This window comes from Mobula hypostoma, chromosome 6, assembly GCF_963921235.1.
Source record: "Mobula hypostoma chromosome 6, sMobHyp1.1, whole genome shotgun sequence".
Classification (NCBI taxonomy): Eukaryota; Metazoa; Chordata; class Chondrichthyes; order Myliobatiformes; family Myliobatidae; genus Mobula; species Mobula hypostoma.
This window is the reverse complement of record NC_086102.1, coordinates 48431345-48455386: the sequence shown is the minus strand read 5'-3', so window position 1 is coordinate 48455386 and position 24042 is coordinate 48431345. Positions and strand designations below refer to the sequence as shown.

Genomic DNA, 24042 nt, shown 5'->3' with positions numbered 1-24042 from the left:
AACTTAAAATCATCGAAAAGTTTAAGAGCGTGAGAAGTGTCACGAACATAGGTCGGAAGGGATTGAACAAGGGGGGATAAAACCGTGTCGAGGTATGCAGAAACGAGTTCGGTGGGGCAGGAGCAAGCTGAGACAATAGGTCGGCCAGGACAGGCAGGTTTGTGGATCTTGGTAGGAGGTAGAAACGGGAAGTGTGAGGTGTGGGAACTATAAGGTTGGTAGCAGTGGATGGGAGATCCCCTGAGTGGATAAAGTCGGTGATGGTGTGGGAGACAATAGCCTGGTGCTCCTTAGTGGGGTCACGATCGAGGGGTAAATAAGAGGAGGTATCCACGAGTTGTCGCTGTGCCTCGGCAAGGTAGGGGTCAGTATGCCAGACTACAACAGCACCCCCCTTATCGGCGGGTTTAATAATAAGGTTAGGATTAGTGCGGAGGGAGTGGAGAGCAGAGCGTTCCGAAGGAGTGAGGTTGGAATGGGGACAAGGTGCGGTGAAGTTGAGACGGTTGATGTCCCGTCGGCAGTTAGCAATGAAGAGATCCAGAGCAGGCAGAAGACCAGAGCGGGGTGTCCATGAAGAAGAGGAGGGCTGAAGATGGGAGAAGGGGTCATTGGTGGGGGTGGAAGAGTCCTTGCCGAAGAAGTAGGCTCGGAGACGGAGACGGCGGAAGAAAAGTTCCCCATCCCTCCCCACTGATCTCCCTCCTGGCACTTATCTGTGTAAGCGGAACAAGTGCTACACATGCCCTTACACTTCCTCCCTTACCACCATTCAGAGCCCCAAACAGTCCTTCCAGGTGAGGCAACACTTCACCTGTGAGTCAGCTGGGGTGATATACTGCATCCGGTGCTCCTGATGTGGCCTTTTATGTATTGGCGAGACCCGACGCAGACTGGGAGACCGCTTTGCTGAACACCTACGCTCTGTCCACCAAAGAAAGCAGGATCTCCCAGTGGCCACACATTTTAATTCCACATCCCATTCCCATTCTGACATGTCTATCCACGGCCTCCTCTACTGTAAAGATGAAGCCACACTCAGGTTGGGGGAACAACACCTTATATTCCATCTGGGTAGCCTCCAACCTGATGGCATGAACATCGACTTCTCTAACTTCCGCTAATGCCCCACCTCCCCCTCGTACCCCATCTGTTACTTATTTTTATACACACATTCTTTCTCTCACTCTCCTTTTTCTCCCTCTGTTCCTCTGAATATACCCCTTGCCCATCCTCTTTCTTGTCTTTCTTCCCGGACCTCCTGTCCCATGATCCTCTCGTATCCCTTTTGCCTATCATCTGTCCAGTTCTTGGCTCCATCCCTCCCCCTCCTGTCTTCTCCTATCATTTTGGATCTCCCCCTCCCCCTCCAACTTTCAAATCCCTTACTCACTCTTCCTTCAGTTAGTCCTGACGAAGGGTCTCGGCCTGAAACGTCGACTGCACCTCTTCCTAGAGATGCTGCCTGGCCTGCTGCGTTCACCAGCAACTTTGATGTATGTTGCTTGAATTTCCAGCATCTGCAGAATTACTGTTGTTTGCGTTTTCAAATGCCAGCTATAAGTTTGCTGATGATAGAACCATTGTTGGTAGAATCTCAGATGGAGATGAGAGGTGTACAGGAGTGAGATATACCAGTAGTTGAGTGGTATTGCAACAACAACCTTGCATTCAACGTCATTAAGACCAAAGAGCTGATTGTGGACTTCGGGAAGGGTAAGATGAGGGAACATGAACCAATCCTCACAGAGGGATCAGAAGTAGAGAGAGTGAGCAGCTTCAAGTTCCTGGGGTGTCAAGATCTCTGAGGATCAAACCTGGTCCCAACATATTGATGCAGCTATAAAGAAGGCAAGACGGCGGATATATTTCATTAGGAATTTGAGGAATTTTGCTTTGTCACCTAAAACACTCAAATCTTCTACAGATATACCATGGGGAGCATTTTTGAAGGTTGCATCACTGTCTGGTATGGTGGGGGGGGGGGAGAGATAGAGCTGCTGCACAGGATTGAAAGAAGCTACAGAAAGCTGTAAAATTAGTCAGCTCCATCTTGGGTTCTACCCTCCATAGTATCCAAGACATCTTCAAGGAGCAGTGAAAGATGATGTCCATTATTAAGGACCCCTTCATCCAGGACATGCCCTCTTCTCATGGTTACTGTCAGGAAGGAGGTACAGAAGCCTGAAGGCACACACTCAGTGATTCAGGAACAGCTCCCTCCCCTCTCCCATACAATTCCTAAATGGATATTGAACCCATAAACACCACCTCTTTTTAAAATTTTTTTTAAATTTAACTATTTAATATAATATATATATATACCTACTGTGATTGAGTTATTTATTTTTTTTCAATATTATCATGTACTGCTTTGTACTACTGCTGCTAAGTTAACTAATTTCATGAGCTATGTCGGTGATATTAAACCTGATTCTGATTCTGATTCTGATTACTGAATAGAGGTATTCATCAGCCTTACTGCCTGGGGAAAGTACAATGTATTCACCCCCTCCCACCCCAGAAGTTTCATGTTTTATTGTTTTATAGCATTGAATCATGTGGCTTTAATTTGGCTTTTTTGTCACTGATCAACGGAAAGAGACTCTTTCGTGTCAAAGTGAAAACAGATATCCACGAAGTGATCAAAATTAATTATAAACATTAAACACAAAATAATTGATTGCATGAGTATTCACCCCCTTCAAGTTAGTTTTCAGTAGATGCACCTTTAGCAGCAATTACAGCCCTGAGTCTGTGTGGCTAGGTCTCTATCAGCTTTGCACATCTGGACACTGCAATTTTTCTCCATCCTTCTTTACAAAACTGCTCAAGCTCTGTCAGATTGCATGGGAATCATGAATGAACAGCCCTTTCGAAATCCTGCCACAAATTCTCAATTGGATTGAAGTCTGGACTCTGACTTGGCCATTCCAGGACACTAACTTTGTTACTTTTAAGCCATTCCTGCGTAGCTTTGGATTTATGCTTTGGGTCATTGTCTTTGTGGAAAATGTATCTTCTCCAAAGTCATAGCTCTCATGCAGACTGCATCAGATTTTCCTCCAGGATTTCCCTGTATTTTGCTGCATTCATTTTACTCTCTACCCCACAAGCTTTCCAGGGCCTGCTGCAGTGAAGCAACCCACAGCATGATGAGGCAACCACTATGCTTCACGGTGGGGATGGTGTGCTTTTGCTGACCTGCTGTGTTTGGCTTACTTCAAACATAGCATTTAGTCTGATGGCCAAAAAGCTCAAATTCGATTTCATCAGACCATGGAACCTTCTTCCAGCTGACTTCAGAGTGTTCCACATGCTTTCTGGCAAACTCTAGCTGAGGTTTTATGTGAGTTTTTTTCAAATGTGGCTTTCTCTTTGTCACTCTCCCATAAAGCTGTGAAGCACCTGGGCAACAGTTGTTGTATGTGCAGTCTGTCCCATCTCAGCCACTGAAGCTGATAACTCTTCCAGAATTGTCATTGATCTGTTGGTGGTCTCCCTCACTAGTTCCCTTCTTGCACAATCACTCAGTTTTCAGGACTGCCTGCTCTAGGCAGATTTACAGCTGTGCCATATTCTTTCCATTTCTTGATGATCGACTTAACCGTACTCCAGGGGATATGCAGTGACTTGGAAATTTTCTTGTATCCATCTCCTGACTTGTGCTTTTCAATAACCTTTTCATGGAGTTGCTTGGAGTGTTCTTTTGTCTTCATGGTGTAGTTTTTGCCAGGATACTGACTCACCAGCAGATGGACCTTCCAGATTCATGTGTATCTTTACTACAATCAATTGAAACACCTCGACTGCACACAGGTCTCCAAAATCAGATCTTCATTTAACTAAGTATGTGACTTCTAAAACCAATTGGCTGTACCAGAGATGATTTGGTGTGTCATATTAAAGGAAGGGGGGTGAATACTTAAGCAATCAATTATTTTGTGTTTTATATTTGTAATTAATTTAGATCACTTTCTATGGATCTGTCTTCACTTTGACATGTCGAAAATCTTTTTCTGTTGATCAGTGTCAAAAAAAGCCAAATTAAATCCACTGTGATTCAATATTGTAAAACAATAAAACACGAAAACTTCCAAGGGGGCTGTATAGGTAAGTGTATGGTGTATGGGTAGGTGTGTGGGTATGAAAGGGACATGGTTAACAATTAGGAATTTGTGGGTCTGATATGTTGTTGGACAGATTGACCCTTGATACTAGATCAGGGGGGAACAATATGTGACTCTAGTCTACTGGATAACATACCTGAGAGCAAGCTAAAAGTGCAGATTTGTGTAATAGTAATTAATCACCTTGTCTCCAAAGAATGTGTTTTTACATTGTTTGGTTGTAAGATTAATAGGATGCATTGTCCCTAAGGGGGCAAAGGCCGGTTGTTAGGGGTCACCTGACTGTGGTACTTGCAGGTATGGAGGATGTATGTTGGCTTAATATGTGGCCAGGACTTTGACTGGCCCAAGTTAGGGTCGTGTAAGCGTTGGATTGGATGCCTAGCCCCTTCCAGCTGGACTGGGAGGTGGCGATAGTGCTATAAAGGTGGAAGAGTTCTTTCTTGGGTAGACCACTCGCCTGGGTCCCACCTTCGGGCTGAGCAGCTGAACCGGCGTCAAGGACCTCTACCTTTATCACCTGCTTCAGGGGTCACGCAGATGTTGCTAAGTATACTCGGCGGTGTAGACTACTAGGGGTTGCTTAAGTTAGCCCTACCTATTAGTGGTGTAGGTAGTGTACAATAGAAAGCATTTCTCACAACTCTCTATTTTCTTCTCTGTATTAACAATAAAGTGAGTCTCGGAGGAACCTCCGAGTCCGGGTCCATTTGTTCAAGTGAAACCAAATAGTTGCAGCATCCACCCGTCGCGGTTATTCTTATTGGGTACCAGTTTTGTGAAACAGGGGCTGAATACTTTTCATTGGCACTGAAACTGTTTTTGAGTCTGATAATCCTGGTATGGATGCTGCATAGCTTCCTCCCTGATGGGAGTGGAGCAAACAGTCTGTGAGCAGGATGGGATCCTTCATAATGTTACTGACCCATTTCCGACACCTTTCTGTGTGCATATATATCTCCTTGATCGTGGGTAGGCTGGTGTTGGTGACGCATTGGGCAGTTTTGACTGCCTGTTGTAGAGCCTTCCTGTCCGTCACATGGCATGTTAGTTTCCGTACCATGCAGTGATGCAGTATGTTACGATGCATCCTACTGCACATCTATAGAATGATGCAGATACAGGTGTGCATTGTCCAGTTCATTTCAGCCTCCTTTGAAAATAGAGGCATTGGTGAGCTTTCCTGATTGTGTAGAATGAGCTCTGGGCCCATGAGAGGTTGTGCAAGACACTCCCAGGAGTCTGAAACTGCTCACAGTTTGCACTGCTATGCTGCCGATGTAAAGCGGGGTGTGAGTGGTGCGAGTTCTCCTGAAGTCGATTACCATCCTCTTTGTCTTGTTGTCATTGAAGAAGAGGTTTTTTGCCTGGCACCAGGCCTCGAGCTCTTCCACCTCCTCTCTGTCAGCTGTCTCGTCTGTCGTGTGACTGGCGAACCTGACAACTGTGTGGGTGTTCGGCCGTGCAGTCGTGTGAGCAGCGTGTACAGCGATGGGTTCAGCACACTTCCCTTGAGGACACCCGTGTTGAGGAAGATAGGGAGGGAGGAGGCTGGTGTTGTGTTGCATGCCTCATAGGTGCATGGAAGTATCAGGGAGGGAGTTGTCACTGGTACAGTCAATGCTGCTTTTCCTTCTGCAGTCAGTAATGCCCAGGGATCCTTATCAGACAGGTGTTCCTGGATTTTTTGTGTGGAGGCGGTCTTTGCCTTCTCGGTGCCTAAGCTGATATCTCTCCTGGCTGCTCTGAGAGCTATTCTGTCTCCAGACTTGAAGGCAGCATCCATCACTGATGAATACTGTGTTTCTGATGACAGTATTGGAGTTTGCCCATTGCTGATGGCCATATCTTTGCAATATGCCCAGAGCTTCCCGGCCCACCGTGCATGGCCTGTCGTTACCATAACACCTTCAGCAGTGGACTGGTGTCAGCAGGGTGATCACTGAAGCATTCTCTGTAAGAGTATTTCAGCAGTTTGATGCTGGAAAAACATTGTTTAAGTACTCTCTGCAGACACTACAATGCATTTGAATTCTGAAGCTGCCCATTGAAGTTTTCTAGTGTTAATAAAATGTCCATCTACATAGAGGAAAAAACAATGAAACAGGGCAGTGTTCTTTCAGTTATATTCTGACTGTTCCATAACAGGCAGATTCAGATTCAATTTATTAATCAGAATCAGAATCACATGAAATATCACTGGCATATGTTGCGTAATGTGTTTTTCTGCAGCAGCAGTACATTGTAATGATTGATTGTCTGTCGTATCCAATGATACCAGTTAGATTTGTGCAGTTCGGTTGTGTGTTTGTAGCTCTCTGCTGTGTCCCAGTTGAGAATGACGTGGACGATCGTAGTCTACCAAGGCTCTGGCTGGCCTTGCAAATCCTGGCATGCATATTAATAAATTCTATAAATTACAATATATTAAAAAAGAAAATTAAATTCAATAAGTAGTGCAAAAAGGGAGAGGGGGAAAGAAGCACTGAGATAGTGCACATGGGTTCATTGTCATATCAGAAAGCTGATGGTGGAGGGAAAGAAGCTGTTCCTGAAGCATTGAGTGTGCGTCTTCATGGTCCTATACCTCCTCTTCAATGGTAGCAATGAGAAGAGGACACGTCTTTTATGTCCTTAATGATGGATGCCGCCATTTTGAGGCATCGCCGTTTGAAGGTGTCCTTCAAAGTGCATCACACACAAATTGAAACATAGAGTGAAATGCGTCATTTCCGTTAACAGCCAACATTGCTAAGAAGGTGCTGGGGGCAGTCTGAAAGTGTCCAAATTCCAGTGTCAATAGATTGCATCTAATTTATGCCATTAGATTTAGATTATGAGGACACTCAGTCCTCGTTTATTGTCATTTAGAAATGCATGCATTAAAAATGATACATAAAAAATTAAGGGCAGAGTTAGGAAATGTCACTCTGTTAGGTTGAAGTGAAGAATACATGGAAGCGTCTAGTCTAATTTCTTGACTTGGGCTATTTTACCCAGAAATCATTAGCTGTGTAATGCAATCAGCTGAATCACATAAAAAGGGCATAAATTGATTCAATTTTCAAGCTAGTATATTCCTAAATGTGTACTTGATTAAAACCGAGGAGATGACAAGTGGGTAGTCTTGCTCATTGTCCACCTTATTGTAAAGACTATGAGAGATAGAACGTACATAATTTTGATTGAAGCTAAATTAAAATAATTGCCATCTTTTCAGAATACTATATATGTTAAACAGATGCTTTGGCAAGTAGTCATGCATGGGGGTGGTTCAATAAGTAGAGTCTAACCAGATAGTGTCATGAGAAAGTAGATTTTCAGACTAGAATCAAAACTTCTTTTAAAATTAAATAAAATTTAAATGGTTATTTGTAACCTTTAAATATTGAATTATTTGATACCCTTTTTGAAAATATAGAAAACTGATCAAAGGTTCCCTAAACTATGATGCAGTTTAACAGCTAAAGCTTCAAATCTTCTCCAGCAAACCATGAAATATCTCATCTCAATCATTTTTCATCTCATTACGCTGACTAAATACCCAGCTTGCACTGTCTCTGGGGAAATTGCACGACAAAGAAATAATGTAAGAGACGATAGCAAAAAAATCCTAATAAATCAGAAGAAATAAGGGAATAAATAAATCAATCAAAGAATATTTAAAATTAGTTCTTTAACAGGAAGCTGGATCTTGGCTTTTACATTCTCATTGTAGAAAGTCTCATTCTAGTAATCAGTCAGTTACTTTTGGTGTATAAAATTGCTGGATTAAATATTTGCCCAAAGAATTTAAGTTTTTTTTCTTATCTAAATGTCAACACTATAAACACTCTTTTTAGAGTAATTCTGAGAGCATAGTAACCACGAGTTTTCAATGTGTGCTGTTTTCTTTTCTCAAATGAGCAATGATAAATAGAACATCTTATACTATTACAGGTGTTTACAAGCGTTGTAAAAAAGGTGAAGTGCTCTGCCAGTCTGAGCCCTGCCAAATGGAAGAGAGATGTTTCCCAATGTAGAAATTGCAAAGTGAGAGTCACACTTGGGCAGAAAACTTGTGAATCCTGCTATTTTGGTGCAGCCTTTTGCCAGCAGGTCATAAACTTACTCTCTCAAATGCAAGTGGTAGATTAGCCAGCTCAAGACTGTAACAGAAGAGAAATACTGTAAATATTCCGGAAGACTGTGTAAAAATAAGCAGGTTATCATGTAGTTTAGTAACTTGAGATCAGATTTGACTGGTTTTAATGTCCCTGCTTTAAACATGCTCATCATCTTACTTGGCCCTTTTTCTGGAAACACCGTAGTTATAATACAGACTGATGTTTTTGTTCTGATAATGCTAATTTGTCACAATTAGTGTTTCCTTTTTCTAAAGAAAACTTGAAGGCAATAATCAAGGCAAAATTTAGTTTGAACAGGTACAGCAAAATTGCTTTTCCCTCTACTCTGATTGTAGAGAATTAGCCACAAGCAGTTGCTGAATTTAAACTTAGCTGCTCTAACAAAACTTTGCAATATTGATATTGTAATGTATGGATCTATTTCTTTTAGCACATTGACTCCCCTTCACAATAATTATTGACTGATAACTTACCCATGCACATTGATATGTTGCCCTCTCTGCCAAGTGAATAAACACGTTAACGTCACCTCTGAGTGTGTGCCTTTATTTAATTGGTACGTAGCTGCTCAGACACAACAAATTGGCAAAGAGTAAGAATCTGAATGTCAGTAACTATCACCTAGTGCACAGACAGTTATGAAACTACAGAATTCGGAGGAAGGGAGAGAGATAGCTCGAGGGAAGAGTGAACCAGGGGCCAAGAGTGAATTGGAACGGAGCTAAATATGGCACCAGTGGGAAACTTCTCCCAGCTCATCAGCAAAACAGTTAAATTCTTCCTATTCTAATAGCTCTGTTTTCCTTTTCAGGGTGGCTGGGGTCCTATTGGGATCTTTGATCTACGGCAGCATTCAAAAACTATGGTTCTGCATGACAGTGTGTTCCTGTTCTTGGAGCTTGTCGATCGGTTGTGTTTCGGAATGTCCAGGTTCGGCCTGAAGTTGGGAAACTTTGGGACCCGCGAGAGGCCCGTGGACACAAGTTCTCACTGGTGTTGCGTACTGAAGCGTAGTGGGAGCCAGGACATCAAGGACAGCGAGAGTGGCTGTTGGAGGCCTCTGCACTCGGTAATCAGTTTTCCAGTTCCGGAGCTGGAAAGCTCAAAATAAAACACAATGCTTCAGGTGGAATGTAACATTGAAATAGTGACTGTTGTCTACCCTGTTAGTGTAGGGGGAGCAATATCTGTCTCTCCCTTGTTAGTGAAAAAGCCTATGGGATGTCAAAAATGTTTTTAGTGAACGGTTAGCTTTTGATGTACTGCAGATCACGGTCTCATTATTATTAAATTCTAATACCTTCTAATACTATTTCAACAGTTCATTTAAACATATTTTAATGATTTTTTAAAGTGTATTTTTAAATCAATCAGCAGGTTTATCAATTTCTCTGATTAGTTAGATACTTCAAAATAATTTGAAAGTCGTAGTTAACAGCCAGCTACAAAAAAAGTCATGAGAGTTCTAGAGATATGGTCTCAGATTCGAACATATGGAACCTAGCCACTGCTTGTAGTTCCCTCTGCTTCATAGGTTGACTCTCACACACATTGCCCACCCCTTTGTGCAATATTCAGGGCTGCTGTATTGTGGTAGGTACCAGTTTTACAATGAGACTTTATCCAATTTTTCCTTTTTGACCACAAATGACCCAATAGCACTTCAAAATAGTCAGCAATTAGCCTTTATAATGCAGTCAATCCCTCTAGCTCAATGTAATGTTATTTATCCGGTTGCAGATTGTGGCATATTACTGCTTGCAAATTCATTACCTTGTTTTGCCTTCATAAAAGGTGAGAGTTCAATGCAGAAGTAGTTATGACCTCCTGAAGTGTTTTAGGATGTCTAGAGGAAATGATAGATTCTGTATAAATGGGAGTTCATTGTATCTTCTCTCTTTTTAATCATAATCCGGCAACAATCCCAGCACAGTGTAGATCTCATCTTGCTAGGATTGACTGCTGAGATTTCTCTCAAGATCCTGTGTGTTACTGTACTGTCATAAAGCCTTTTAAGAGAATGTTGAACGAATGCATTTTGACCACCATCTAGGGTTAAAGATCGAACACAGGAAGCAAGGTTGGAGGAAGTATTGGATATCTTCAGTCTGTGGTAAAAGAAATCAATATTGGGATGAAAGTGAGGAGCCGTCGCAGAAAAAAGTCTTCTATAGGGCAGAGAATGTTCTTTATAAGAGGAAGTAAGAAACAATAAAATTAATTGTGTTTGGGACAGGTTTGGATCTTTTGCTTTTTGTTTTCATTTAATTTGGCCCTTTCTGGCAACTCTGGGGAAGGAGCATGACAGCTGGTCCGAGGAGACTGCACCCTCTGCCTGTCCCCACCTTTGAGAGGGGAAAATTATGGAAGTTTTAAACAAACATTTAGTAAAAGTGGCAATATAATAAGTCGGTAAATTTAGTCAAATAAGCAGAATCACTGATATTTGACAGAAAGAAGAAATGAAAAATTGATCGTGTATTCAGTCATTTTTAAAGAAAAGCTATGGAGGTTGGAGAGGATGGAAATAGTGCATAATTGTGAAAAGCAGGGGCTTGGTTGGGAGTTGGGGTGGAGTGGGAGAGGGCAGCAGCCTAATATTTTCAGGCTTGTGGGAGCGTAACTGCTCCTCCTGGAGCTATACAAATAACAACACAGTTTCCATTATTTGTGGAATTACTTAAAACATAATTTACATGTTCCAAGACAGACAAAAGACTCGTCAACCAATGGAGAACCTATTTAAAGATTGTAATAATCTTGGCTGATGGTTTCCAATACTGTACAATATAAGTGAATCCACATTTGGTGGATTCTCACCAACAAAGCAGTTACACTATTTGTTGGAAATGTCCATTTCTTATGCAAGTCATTTCATTCAGTTAACAAAACAGCATTCTGGCAATCAACCCCCGTCAATTTTGACATGCATATGAAACAGTTAATGGCAACTCAAGAATTTTAGAAAGAGATGTAAAAGAAACAGGCTGGTACACTTTGTCCCTTTTCCAGCCCTGCCAGAGTTGAATTTGAGCTTTGTATATTTTCCAGTACTACCATTCGTTTTACTCAAGCATTACACTGTTAAATCTCAGTATGTTGCCTACAGTGACCTTTGAGACAGCCTGTCAGGGAGTCATTAATTGCACAACCTAGACTCACAGGCAGCTCTTTTCAAATTCCTAGCCTGGGTGACAGCTGCTAGTTAAGTGCTGGTTTTCCAGCTGTTATTAATTAAAATGCAATTTATAACTGGTGTTAATTTGTTTATTGTGCCATTATTGCACAGATCATGCAACCAGTTTTAAACTGACTGGGAATTAAAGCAATTTGTAAGCCTGCTGCTGTTCCAGCTTCTCATCTCCACAGTGCAGCACATTGTCAAGGTGGAAATAGATGCCTTTCTGACAAACCATTTCAGAGCCAATAAGATCCCACAGAGGAAGAATCATTGCCTTGAGATCAATGGATGCAAGCTAATGTACAAATCTGTCCTGTATGACTGGTGATTGCTGATCTTCAGAAAAACACAAGTGGAACTGTGGGGAAGCACCATTTGCCAAATTACGTCGATTATTACCAACATCTTTAGCTGATGTGAAACAAAAGATACATGTTTGAAAATGAGTTCAGTTTTCTTTATACTAAAGCTATTTAACAGAATCCCTGTTTCACAGATTTATAGTGTCTTCAAACATCCAGTGTCATAAGATTCAAGCAGTTTTTAACTGTGGAACTGGCTGCTAATACATTAGGTACTGTGGAGTCAGGGAAGACATTGTTCTATCGTGACACTGAATATGTTTGGATCTCTGTTTCTCAATTCACACCAACCTGTTTCTCTGTGTCTGCAGTATTACTAACCAGAATGTTAGTAATTCCTGTTTGTCTACTTCGGCGATACTAATAAGACCATAAGACCATAAGACCATGAGACAAAGGAGCAGAAGTCGGCCATTCAGCCCATCGGGTCTGCTCCGCCATTTTATCATGAGCTGATCCATTCTCCCATTTAATCCCACTCCCCCGCCTTCTCACCATAACCTTTGATGCCCTGGCTACTCAGATACCTATTAATCTCTGCCTTAAATACACACAATGACTTGGCCTCCACTGCCGGCCATGGCAACAAATTCCACAGATTCACCACCCTCTGGCTAAAAAAATGTCTTCGCATCTCTGTTCTGAATGGGCACCCTTCAATCCTTAAGTCATGCCCTCTCGTACTAGACTCCCCCACCATGGGAAACAACTTTGCCACATCCACTCTGTCCATGCCTTTCAACATTCGAAATGTTTCTATGAGGTCCCCCTCATTCTTCTAAACTCCAAGGAGTACAGTCCAAGAGCAGACAAATGTTCCTCATATGTTAACCTTCTCATTCCCGGAATCATTCTAGTGAATCTTCTCTGAACCCTCTCCAACGTCAGCACATCTTTTCTTAAATAAGGAGCACAAAACTGCCCACAGTACTCCAAGTGAGGTCTTACCAGTGCCTTATAGAGCCTCAACATCACATCCCTGCACCTATACTCTATTCCTCTAGAAATGAATGCCAACATTGCATTTGCCTTCTTCACCACCAACTCAACCTGGAGGTTAACCTTAAGGGTATCCTGCACGAGGACTCCCAAGTCCCGTTGCATCTCATACAACCTGGTACGGAAGTTGTCCTGTCCAAGACCGGAAGAAGCTGCAGAAGATCGTGCATACAGCCCAGCACATCACACAAACCAATCTTCCATCCTTGGACTCACTTTACACTGTGCTGCCAGGATAATCAAGGACACGACTCACCCAGCCAACACACTTTTCATCCCTCTTCCCTCCAGGAGAAGGCTTAGGAGCTTGAAGACTCGTACGGCCAGATTTGGGAACAGCTTCTTTCCAACTGTGATAAGACTGCTGAACGGATCCTGACCCGGATCTGGGCCGTACCCTACAAATATCCGGACCTGCCTCTTCGCTTTTTTGCACTACCTTACTTTCCCTTTTCTATTTTCTATTTATGATTTATAATTTAAATTTTTAATATTTACTATCGATTTGTACTCCAGGGAGCACGAAGAGCAGAATCAAATATCACTATGATGATTGTACACTCTAGTATCAATTGTTTGGCGACAATAAAGTATAAAGTATCTCAGAACTTTGAATTCTCTCCCTATTTAAATAATAATCTGCCCGTTTATTTCTTCTACCAAAGTGCATAACCATACACTTTCCAACATTGTATTTCATTTGCCACTTCTTTGCCCATTCTCCCAATCTATCCAAGTCTCTCTACAGACTCTGTTTCCTCAGCACTACCAGCCCCTCCACCTATCTTCGTATCGTCAGCAAACTTAGCCACAAAGCCAGCTATTCCATAATCCAAATTGTTGATGTACAACATAAGAAGAAGCGGCCCCAACACGGACCCCTGTGGAACACCACTGGTAACCGGCAGTCAACCAGAATAGAATCCCTTTATTCCCACTCTCTGTTTCCTGCCAGTCAGCCAATGCTCTATCCATATATGTAACTTTCCCGTAATTCCATGGGCTCTTATCTTGTTAAACACCCTCATGTGTGGCACCTTGTCAAAGGCCTTCTGAAAATCCAAATATAAAACATCCACTACATCTCCCTTGTCTAGCCTACTTGTAATTTCCTCAAAAAATTGCAATAGGTTTGTCAGACAGGATTTTCCTTTAAGGAAACCATGCTGAGTTCCGCCTATCTTGTCATATGCCTCCAGGTACTCTGTAACCTCATCCTTGACAATCAACTCCAACAACTTCCCAACCACCGATGTCAAGCTAACAGGTCTATAATTTCCTTGCCCCCTTCTTAAATAGCAGAGTGACATTTGCAATCTTCCAGTCCTCCGGAACCATGCCAGAATCATCGACTTTTGAAAGATCATTGCTAATGCCTCTGCAATCTCCACAGCTACTTCCTTCAGAACACGAGAGTGCATTCCATCTGGTCCGGAAGATTTACCCATTCTTAAGCTATTCAGCTTCCTGAGTACCTTCTCTGTCGTAATTGTGACTGTGCACACTTCTCTTCCCTCTCACTCTTGAGTGTCCGGTATACTGCTGATGTCTTCCTCAGTGAAGACTGATGCAAAATACTCGTTCAGTTCCTCCGCCATCTCCGTATCTCCCATTACAATTTCTCCAGCATCATTTTCTATCGGTCCTATATCTACTCTTACCTGTCTTTTACTCTTTATATACTTGAAAAAGCTCTTTGATATTATTTGCTAGCTTCCTTCCATAGTTCATCTTTTCCCTCTTAATGACCTTCTCAGTTTCCTTTTGTAAGCTTTTAAAAACTTCCCGATCCTCTGTCTTCCCACTAATTTTTGCTTCCTTGTATGCCCTCTCCTTTGCTTTAACTTTGGCTTTGACTTCTCTTGTCAGCCACAGTTGCATCCTTTTTCCATTCGAAAATCTCTTCTTTTTTGGAATATACCTGTCTTGCACCTTCCACACTTCTCGCATAAACTCCAGCCACTGCTGCTCTGCCGTCCTTCCTGCCAGTGTCCCTTTCCAGTCAACTTTGGCTAGTTCCTCTCTCATGCTACTGTAATTTCCTTTACTCTACTGAAATACCGACACATTGGATTTCGGCTTCTCTTTCTCAAATTTCACATTGAGCTCAATCATGTTATGATCACTGCCTCCTAAGGGTTCCTTCACCTCAATCTCCATAATCACCTCTAATAGTCCTTAATGTGAGAAACTATCTACAAATCTGGTTGAAATTGAGTCAATGGACAGCTTAAGTCTCTCAGATCATTTCTCCACCATGAAGTTAGGAGCTGACTATTGAACAAAAATAGAAAATGTAAGAATTACTCAACGGGTGAGGCCATGTCTATGGGAAGAGCCAATATTTCAAATCAGAGACCCTTTGACAGAACTGAAAATGAGACAAATGAGACTTGTAAAGCTGCAGACACTATCCCTTGCAACCGCAGGTGATGTAACACGTGCCCTTTGACCTCTTCCCTTCTCACCGTTTAGGCACCCAAACAGGCTTTCCCGATGAACCAGAGATTCACTTGCTGTACACTCGATTTGAAGAAGTACATGTAGTATTCACAATGCAGTCTGCTTGACACTGGAGAAATCAAATGCAGATTGGGGGGGGGTGGTTCTCTACAGAGCACTTGTGTTCAGTTCACGGGGGTGACTGAGCTTCCTGTTACCTGGCATTTTAATTCCTTATCCCACTCCCACTCTGGCCCATTGGTTTGTGGCTGCCAGTGCACTCACATTGAGGCCTAAAGCAAGCTTGAAGAACCGAACCTCAGTTTCCCTCTGAGCATGTTGCAGCCTTTTAATTATTGAATTCTACAACTTCAGGTGACTTGATTTCTCAGTCAGTATCAGTCATTCATTGCATATTAGGCCAGCTTAATATTTTAATGCTTTTTTTCCTCTTTGAGTGAAGAACATGCCCAGCCTGACCTGCCAGACATCTCTTTGTACTCTGTATTTTGCAGCTTCCACATTCTTTCGTCTATATTATCATTCATTGCTGTCATCCAGTCATTGACTAGATAAAGATAACCTTGTTTACAGCTCATCCCCATAGTTACCCTGGCAGAGGTGTCCTTCTCTCTCACCTTGCTTGCAACATAATAAAGTTCTTTTGTTTCCTTTTCACATCTGACAAAGGGTCTCAGATCTGAAACACCGACTTTGTTTCTCTTCCCACAGATAAAACCTGACCTACTGAGAATTTCCAGTGTGTTCTGCTTTTGTTTTAAATTACCAGCATCTTGAGGTTTTGCTTTTATTTTCTCTGAACAAGCAGAAAAGAAACTTGTGTAGAGCCTGCAGGGCAAAACTAAATGCTCATCACATCATCAAACTTGCCAATTATATCAGATAGTATGAGTGGAAAATGGTGGTGACAATCCTCACTTTAATGTGAGTTGAATTTTTATATTAGAGGAGATTGGTTTTAAGTCTATTTTAAGCTAATTTTCTCCTCCTCCCATCTACAAACGGCCATGAAATCCAACACAGGCACTTAATATGCCAAAAGCTCATTTACTAAATATTAATGAAACCAGTCAATGAAGTCTGAGCAAAGTTGGTCTCTAACCAAGTGGATAGGCAGGAAACTTCTCAGCACACACCTAATCCAAATGATTTGTGTTAAATCCAGCTGCAGTAAGTGAGGAAGATAAAGCAGCATTATTTCAAGCCTAGTATTGGCCTACTCCGTGCATTTTCTCCACCTCATTCCCTCCCTCCCCTGTGAAGTAGTTACACACATTGACAAAAGCATCTATAGAAAACTATGTAAGCTACTAAAACGTTTCAAGGCATTTTCTAATGGAGCATCACCACATGACATATGACAACTATGTTAATAGGATAAATTATGAGATATAATAGATGTGTTGAATAAGTATCTTGTAGTGAAAGTTTCAATTTTAGTATTTGTTAAACATTTTGATTTTTTTTCTACTTTTACTGTTGTTTATTTCTGCCCTCATATCCTCATTCATTACATCTCAAGTCCACATTCAGTAGGATATCAAAACATGAAATTATGGCCTGAAAATTGATTAACTGCTTTATTTTACTGATGTAAAACTGGTGGTCAGGCATCCGGTGTGCAGTCTGTGATGAACAAGCTGATAACAGAACAGATCTCAGTTTATGTTTAAAACCATTCAAAAATCAATTTATCCAAAAGGTGAATAAATAAATCAATAGTAGCCTCACAACTTGATTAGAAAAAAAGTCAATTATTTAATTTGTTAAGTGAGATAAATAGTAAAATGGGAACAAATACTAACTTGCAATTTAATTCTTTGCAAGTATCCTTTGCATTTTTAATGAATTTATCTTAGAAGTCTTTCATTAAGTAAGAATTGAAAATTTTTAAATGTCGCTGATTTATTTCAGCAATTTCAAATTAGATTGCTGTTTGACAGGGAATATTAAATCAGTCTCCTAAATTCAGATGGATTCTGTCATTTATACTTGGGTTTTGAATATTCTACTCCCCATTCACAAAATAATCACGTGACTGTGTTTAAATATCAATTTAATCAGAAACGTAACATTGAGCTAATTTTGAAGCTCTTTCATCTGCAGTTCTGTTTAATATTGCTTGCATACCATGACTGGATTTTAAAAAATCTGAATTGGAAATATTTTATTTTCTCATTCCTGGTCTCTTAAACCCAAATTCATGATTCCCGGTAGTGTATTCTGGTAGGATGCTGGGTATCCTGAGAAGAAACCTCCACTCATGTAGTAAATCCGTCAAGGACATGGCATATAAGACACTCATCCATCCAAAGCTCGAGTATTGCGCGGCCATATGGGATCCCCATTAAGCCAACAATAAGAAGTCCATCGAAACAATCCAGCGCCGTGCTGCTCGCTTTGTGTTAAACGATTACAGCAGGAAATCCAGTGTCACCAACATACTCTCTAACCTTCAATGGGAACCACTTGAAAACCGACGTATTAAACTACAGTTAATATTCATTTTCAAGGAAGTTCACAACTTCACTCCATCAAACATCCAAATTCGACACAGGGTCAGTTCAACTCGACAGCAAACTGGACCTCAGATATTGGTAACTCCTTCATTCATAAGATTTGCTACCAGTACTCCCTCTACCCAAGATCAACAAGAGAGTGGAATCTCCTGCCGCCAGACCTGCGCAGTATTTCTGACATTAATATTTTTAAAGATAGACTCGATCAAATGGATTTAGGGGATTTAGTCAAAAAAGCTTACTTTACAATTTAACTCCCACGCCGTTCACACCGACCGCGCGTTATAACAGCCGTCTGGCATTGCTTGCGCAGTACCAAGCAGAAGCAGAAACAGAAGGAGTCAATTTTATTTCTACCAAATGTAACCATTCTGTTGACCTATTGTCATTGTTAGGCAATAATGTACACTAACAACAGCTAAGTGTTTTTGTTGCTGCCTGCTGATACCCTCCTAGGGCAGTTAATGTTTTAAATCTATGAGCTTCTTCCAACAATATTATAGACTAGCCTTTGCACCCTATCTAAGGAGCAAGTCAAATGTTTTAAGGTAAGCTGACAAGCCACATTGTTGAGCTGATTTATTTAATGAATTCATTAGCTTATTTACAAAAAAAATGTGATTAAAGGGAATTGAACCACAAGCTCAACAATTAAGTGAATGAATAAACAGGACTACCATTTAATGAATTAAACTTGTTGCATGAAGTACACAGGTGGAGGAACCAAAGTTTTTTTTTGCTGAAGTTTCCTGCTACTGAAACACATCTGAAGCGGTCAACATAGTAAATATCGCCCAGGTAGAACCACAGGCAATTGCAGCTACCGGAAGTTCAGTACTTTAACCTTTAGTTGTCACTTTAAACAAAAGCATGCACATATACAGAGGATAAGTGTACATATTTCCTGAGCGTTAGAATCTAAGGAGGTAATTTAATGCAATATTTCTATCTTCACAGTTTTTATCCTATACTTAACTAAAGAGATCCTTCCCCCAGTTTCTCTAAGTGGACTAAAATTCTTTTTACTGATGATCTGCACGCCGTCTTGATGATTTCCTTAGGCAGCAGAATAATTGTTTCAGACTTGGATTGCAGTAGTCAAGAGATGTATCAGAGGAATCATGCCAGGTCCTAACAGGTTTGTTTTAAATGATTTTTGACCAATACTGTCTGCTCATCTGAAAATAAGGGCAGGTGCTAATCAAAAATCACCCCCAAATTCTGCAGAGGTACAGTAGTGCTGGTCTGCTCTTGTATCAACAACAGGAGACCATCGTAAACCCCAGGGAACCAGATTTCCTGCACTGGTGTCTCAACAACTGAAGAGTAGTATTGTATGTACAATGCATTTTATAGCCAAATGAGCTGTGGTGATCCAACTCACATTCAGTTTTTGAACAAAGAGATAGCAAAAAAATGTAAAACTATATACAACATTGCATTATTTCAGAAACATTACCACTACCTTAGGACTGCAGAATTATTTTAACAATCCTCAATAAGCTTCCCAGCAATAGAAGAGCAGAGCAAATTATATACATTTTATAACACTTCCAAATAAAAAAGTTATTGATTTACTGTATGTTACCGGCTACCACTTCAGTAACAAGATAGAACAGATCTTGCCCAACTCACCCAATCACCCTCACTGTGGAACCTGTTTAATGTCTTCCATTTCATCGATTTTTAACTCCTTTATTAATAAAAAGTTATCAATCAATATCATGTCATTTAAGAAGCATCATGCAAGAACAGTTGTGGGATTGTAACATTGCTATAAAATGGTTGGATAAATATAAAAGGCACACAAGGCAGGAAGAAACAATCAATTAAAAGCAAGTAGTGAGAATAAAACATTACAAGAACACAACACAAAATGTATGACAAAGGGGCATGAATGTTGCCAGATGATTTGAGAAAGCAAACAAAGGAAGGTTAAGGAAAGATTACTGAATGTTATAAGAGGGTGCTTAAAATAGTTCTGTTTGCATTTTTTTGGAATCTAGACATTACTGGCAATTGTCCTTGAGAACGTGATGTTATGTTGCGGCATTGAACTGCATGGTTGTATAAGATGATGAAAGGCATTGATCGTCAGATAGTCAGAGGCTTTTTCCCAGGGCTGAAATGGCTAATACAAGAGAGCACAGTTTTAAAGTGCTTGGAAGTAGGTACAGAGGAAATGTCAGGGGCAAGTTTTTTATGCAGAGAATGGTGAGTGCTGGAATGGGCTGCTGGTGACGGTGGTGGAGGCGGATACAATAGGGTCTTTTAAGAGATTCTTAGATAGGTACATAGAGCTTAGAGAAATAGAGAGCTATGGGTAACACTAAGTAATTTCTAAAATAAATACATGTTTGGCACAGCATTGTGGGCCAAAGGGCCTGTATTGTGCTGTAGGTTTTCTATGGTTTTTACGCAACAATCCTTCTGGTGCAGTACTTGTACAATACTGTTCAGTAGCATGTTGCAGGCTTTGAGCCAAACAAATGGTGCGTAAGCTGGAGGAGAATAACCCCTTTTTGGTGTTCCCTTCCCTAAAAGCTTTATTCATTCTAGTGATACACTTATCTTTAGGTATTTGTGTATAAGACTTTACAGATTTGTAAAGGCTACCACCAGCTCTGTCAAATCCAATTTTGGTGACTAAGCCAATGCTGGTTGGTTCACTCGGTATTATTCTTTCTGTTCAAAAGTAAGGAAAGTAAGAAAGCTTTACTAGGTTGTTTCAGAATAATTTACAAGTCAACTATATTGGTGGGACTGGAGTTAAAAGTGTCAGACTTCCTGTCCTGCGGAAAATTACTGAGGCATGTCAGTTTTGAGACGATCGATAATTTTGTGGTAATGAATGATAAAAGAAGTTCCGTTTTTCATTTTGTTTTGCGTTATTCGGAATCTGTGCACTGCTGGCAGTATCAGCATTTATTGCCCATTTGTATTTGCTGCTGAGAAAGCAGCAGTGAGTTGCTGCCTTGAGGTTGAAGATGTAGGCCCTAGTGAGAACGAAGGACCAGATCATGATGGTGCACAGTTTACATAAGAACATTAGAAAATAGGAGCAAGGGAAAATCAATCAGCCTGAGAAACCAACCCTGCTATTCTCCATGATGATGGCTTATCTGTCCTAGGCCACATGTCCTCTTCTGTGTCAGCTCCTTATAGCCCTGATCTTTCAAGAATGTTTCTAAAATATTGTCTTGAAATATTCTGTTCTCTAGATCCACAATGATCTAGTCTCCACAAGCTTATGGGGTAGAGAATTCCAGATGGTCACCAACTTCTATCTGAACAATTTCCTGTGTCCCTTGATTATTAGTGATCACTTCCTATTCTTGTAACTATGTAGACCCCTCTCTTCAAAGACTATCCTACTGGTTGAAATATCTTGACATCTAACCTGTTATATTTCAAGGTAGTGTGATGCTATTGCAACCCAGGGTGTCGGAGATTGGAGTTCAGTTCCGACATCATCTTTACGGAGATTGTATGTCCACCCCGTGAACGTGTGGGTTTCCCCGGGTGCTCCAGTTTCTTCCCACTGTCCAAAGATCTACTGGTTAGAAGGTTAATTGGTCCTTGTAAATTGTCCCTTGATTAGGATAGCACTAAATCGAGGGGTTGCTAGCAGCTTGGCTCAAAGGGCCGGAAGGGCATATTCCACACTGCATCTCTAAATAAAATAAGATCATTCCTCATTCTTCCAAGGAATGTTGATCTAAGTTAATGCAATTTCCGAGCCACTGCTGACTGGAACATGGCAGAGGAAATTACTGAAGTTGCCATTCTGTTGTCCCTGCTGGCTTTGTCTTGGTTATAAGGAACATAGGATATGGGGCAAGTAACTGCATTGCACTTTGTAGATGGTACATAGTGCAGACATTGCACTAGTGACGGAGTAAACGAATACTTAGGGTGGTTGATGGTGCGTAAACCAAGTGAGCCTCTTTGACCTAAGTGATATCACGCTTCTTGAAAGTTGATGGAGCTCCACATCCAGGCTGGTTCAAACTATTCCATTACACTGCTGATTTGTGCTTGATGATGAAAAGGCTTCATGGTGTCAGGGAGTAAGCTATTCCCTGCAGGATACCCACAATTTGTTTTATTGTTGCAGCTAATCCAGATGAGATCCTGGTTAACAGAGCCAGCCTCTACCCTCTCGACAGGTTTTGATGGTGTGGAAGTTGTTAGTGATAGAGTTATTGAATGTCAAGAGGAGTTGGTAAGGCTCTTATATTTTGGAGATGATCATTGCCAGACACTATTACCTAAAGATCGCATGGATGAACTACAACAATTGGTCATCCCAGTTTGGCAAAAGAATAAATCAAGGAAGGTAGTGCACCCGTGGCTGACAAGGGAAATTAGGGATAGTATCAATTCCAAAGAAGAAGCATACAAAATAGCCAGAAAAAGTGGCTCACCTGAGGACTGGGAGAAATTCAGAGTTCAGCAGAGGAGGACAAAGGGCTTAATTAGGAAGGGGAAAAAATATTATGAGAGAAAACTGGTAGGGAACATAAAAACTGACTGTAAAAGCTTTTATAGATACGTGAATTGATTATGGGGAGCAAGGACATGGCAGACCAATTGAATAATTACTTTGGTTCTGTCTTCACTAAGGAGGACATAAATAATCTTCCGGAAATAGTAGGGGACAGAGGGTCCAGTGAGATCGAGAAACTGAGGGAAATACATGTTAGTAGGGAAGTGGTGTTAGGTAAATTGAAGGGATTAAAGGCAGATAAATCCCCAGGGCCAGGTGGTCTGCATCCCAGAGTGCTTAAGGAAGTAGCCCAAGAAATAGTGGATGCATTAGTGATAATTTTTCAAAACTCTTTAGATTCTGGACTAGTTCCTGAGGATTGGAGGGTGGCTAATGTAACCCCACTTTTTAAAAAAAGGAGGGAGAGAGAAACCAGGGAATTATAGACCAGTTAGCCTAACATTGGTGGTGGGGAAACTGCTAGAGTCAGTTATCAAAGATGTAATAACAGCACATTTGGAAAGCGGTCAAATCATCGGACAAAGTCAGCATGGATTTGTGAAAGGAAAATCATGTCTGACGAATCTCTTAGAATTTTTTGAGGATGTAACTAGTAGAGTGGATAGGGGAGAACCAGTGGATGTGGTATATTTGGATTTTCAAAAGGCTTTTGACAAGGTCCCACACAGGAGATTAGTGTGCAAACTTAAAGCACACGGTATTGGGGGTAAGGTATTGATGTGGATAGAGAATTGGTTGGCAGACAGGAAGCAAAGAGTGGGAATAAACGGGACCTTTTCAGAATGGCAGGCAGTGACTAGTGGGGTACTGCAAGGCTCAGTGCTGGGACCCCAGTTGTTTACAATATATATTAATGACTTAGACGAGGGAATTAAATGCAGCATCTCCAAGTTTGCAGATGACACGAAGCTGGGCGGCAGTGTTAGCTGTGAGGAGGATGCTAAGAGGATGCAGGGTGACTTGGATAGGTTGGGTGAGTGGGCAAATTCATGGCAGATGCAAATTAATGTGGATAAGTGTGAAGTTATCCACTTCGGTGGCAAAAACAGGAAAACAGATTATTATCTGAATGGTGGCCGATTAGGAAAAGGGGAGGTGCAACGAGACCTGGGTGTCATTATACACCAGTCATTGAAAGTGGGCATGCAGGTACAGCAGGCGGTGAAAAAGGCGAATGGTATGCTGGCATTTATAGCAAGAGGATTCAAGTACAGGAGCAGGGAGGTACTACTGCAGTTGTACAAGGCCTTGGTGAGACCACACCTGGAGCACTGTGTGCACTTTTGGTCCCCTAATCTGAGGAAAGATATTCTTGCCATAGAGGGAGTACAAAGAAGGTTCACCAGATTGATTCCTGGGATGGCAGGACTTTCATATGAAGAAAGACTGGATGAACTGGGCTTGTACTCGTTGGAATTTAGAAGATTGAGGGAGGATCTGATTGAAACATATAAAATCCTAAAGGGATTGGACAGGCTAGATGCTGGAAGATTGTTCCCGACGTTGGGGAAGTCCAGACCGAGGGGTCACAGTTTGAGGATAAAGGGGAAGCCTTTTAGGACCAAGATTAGGAAAAACTTCTTAACACAGAGAGTGGTGAATCTGTGGAATTCTCTGCCACAGGAAACAGTTGAGGCCAGTTCATTGGCTATATTTAAGAGGGAGTTAGATATGGCCCTTGTGGCTAAAGGGATCAGAGGGTATGGAGGGAAGGCTGGTACAGGGTTCTGAGTTGGATGATCAGCCATGAT

The 24042-nt window shown here is 41.3% G+C and overlaps 1 long non-coding RNA gene across 1 annotated transcript in view; it reads left to right on the top strand.

Annotated features, from left to right (window-relative positions):
* Nucleotides 1-9526, top strand: part of LOC134348027 (uncharacterized) — a 75616-nt gene extending 66090 nt beyond the window's left edge. The window contains exon 4 of the long non-coding RNA XR_010018328.1: nt 9069-9526. This is a non-coding gene — a long non-coding RNA (uncharacterized LOC134348027). The remainder of the gene's footprint in view (nt 1-9068) is intronic.
* The last annotated feature ends 14516 nt before the right edge of the window (nt 9527-24042 follow it).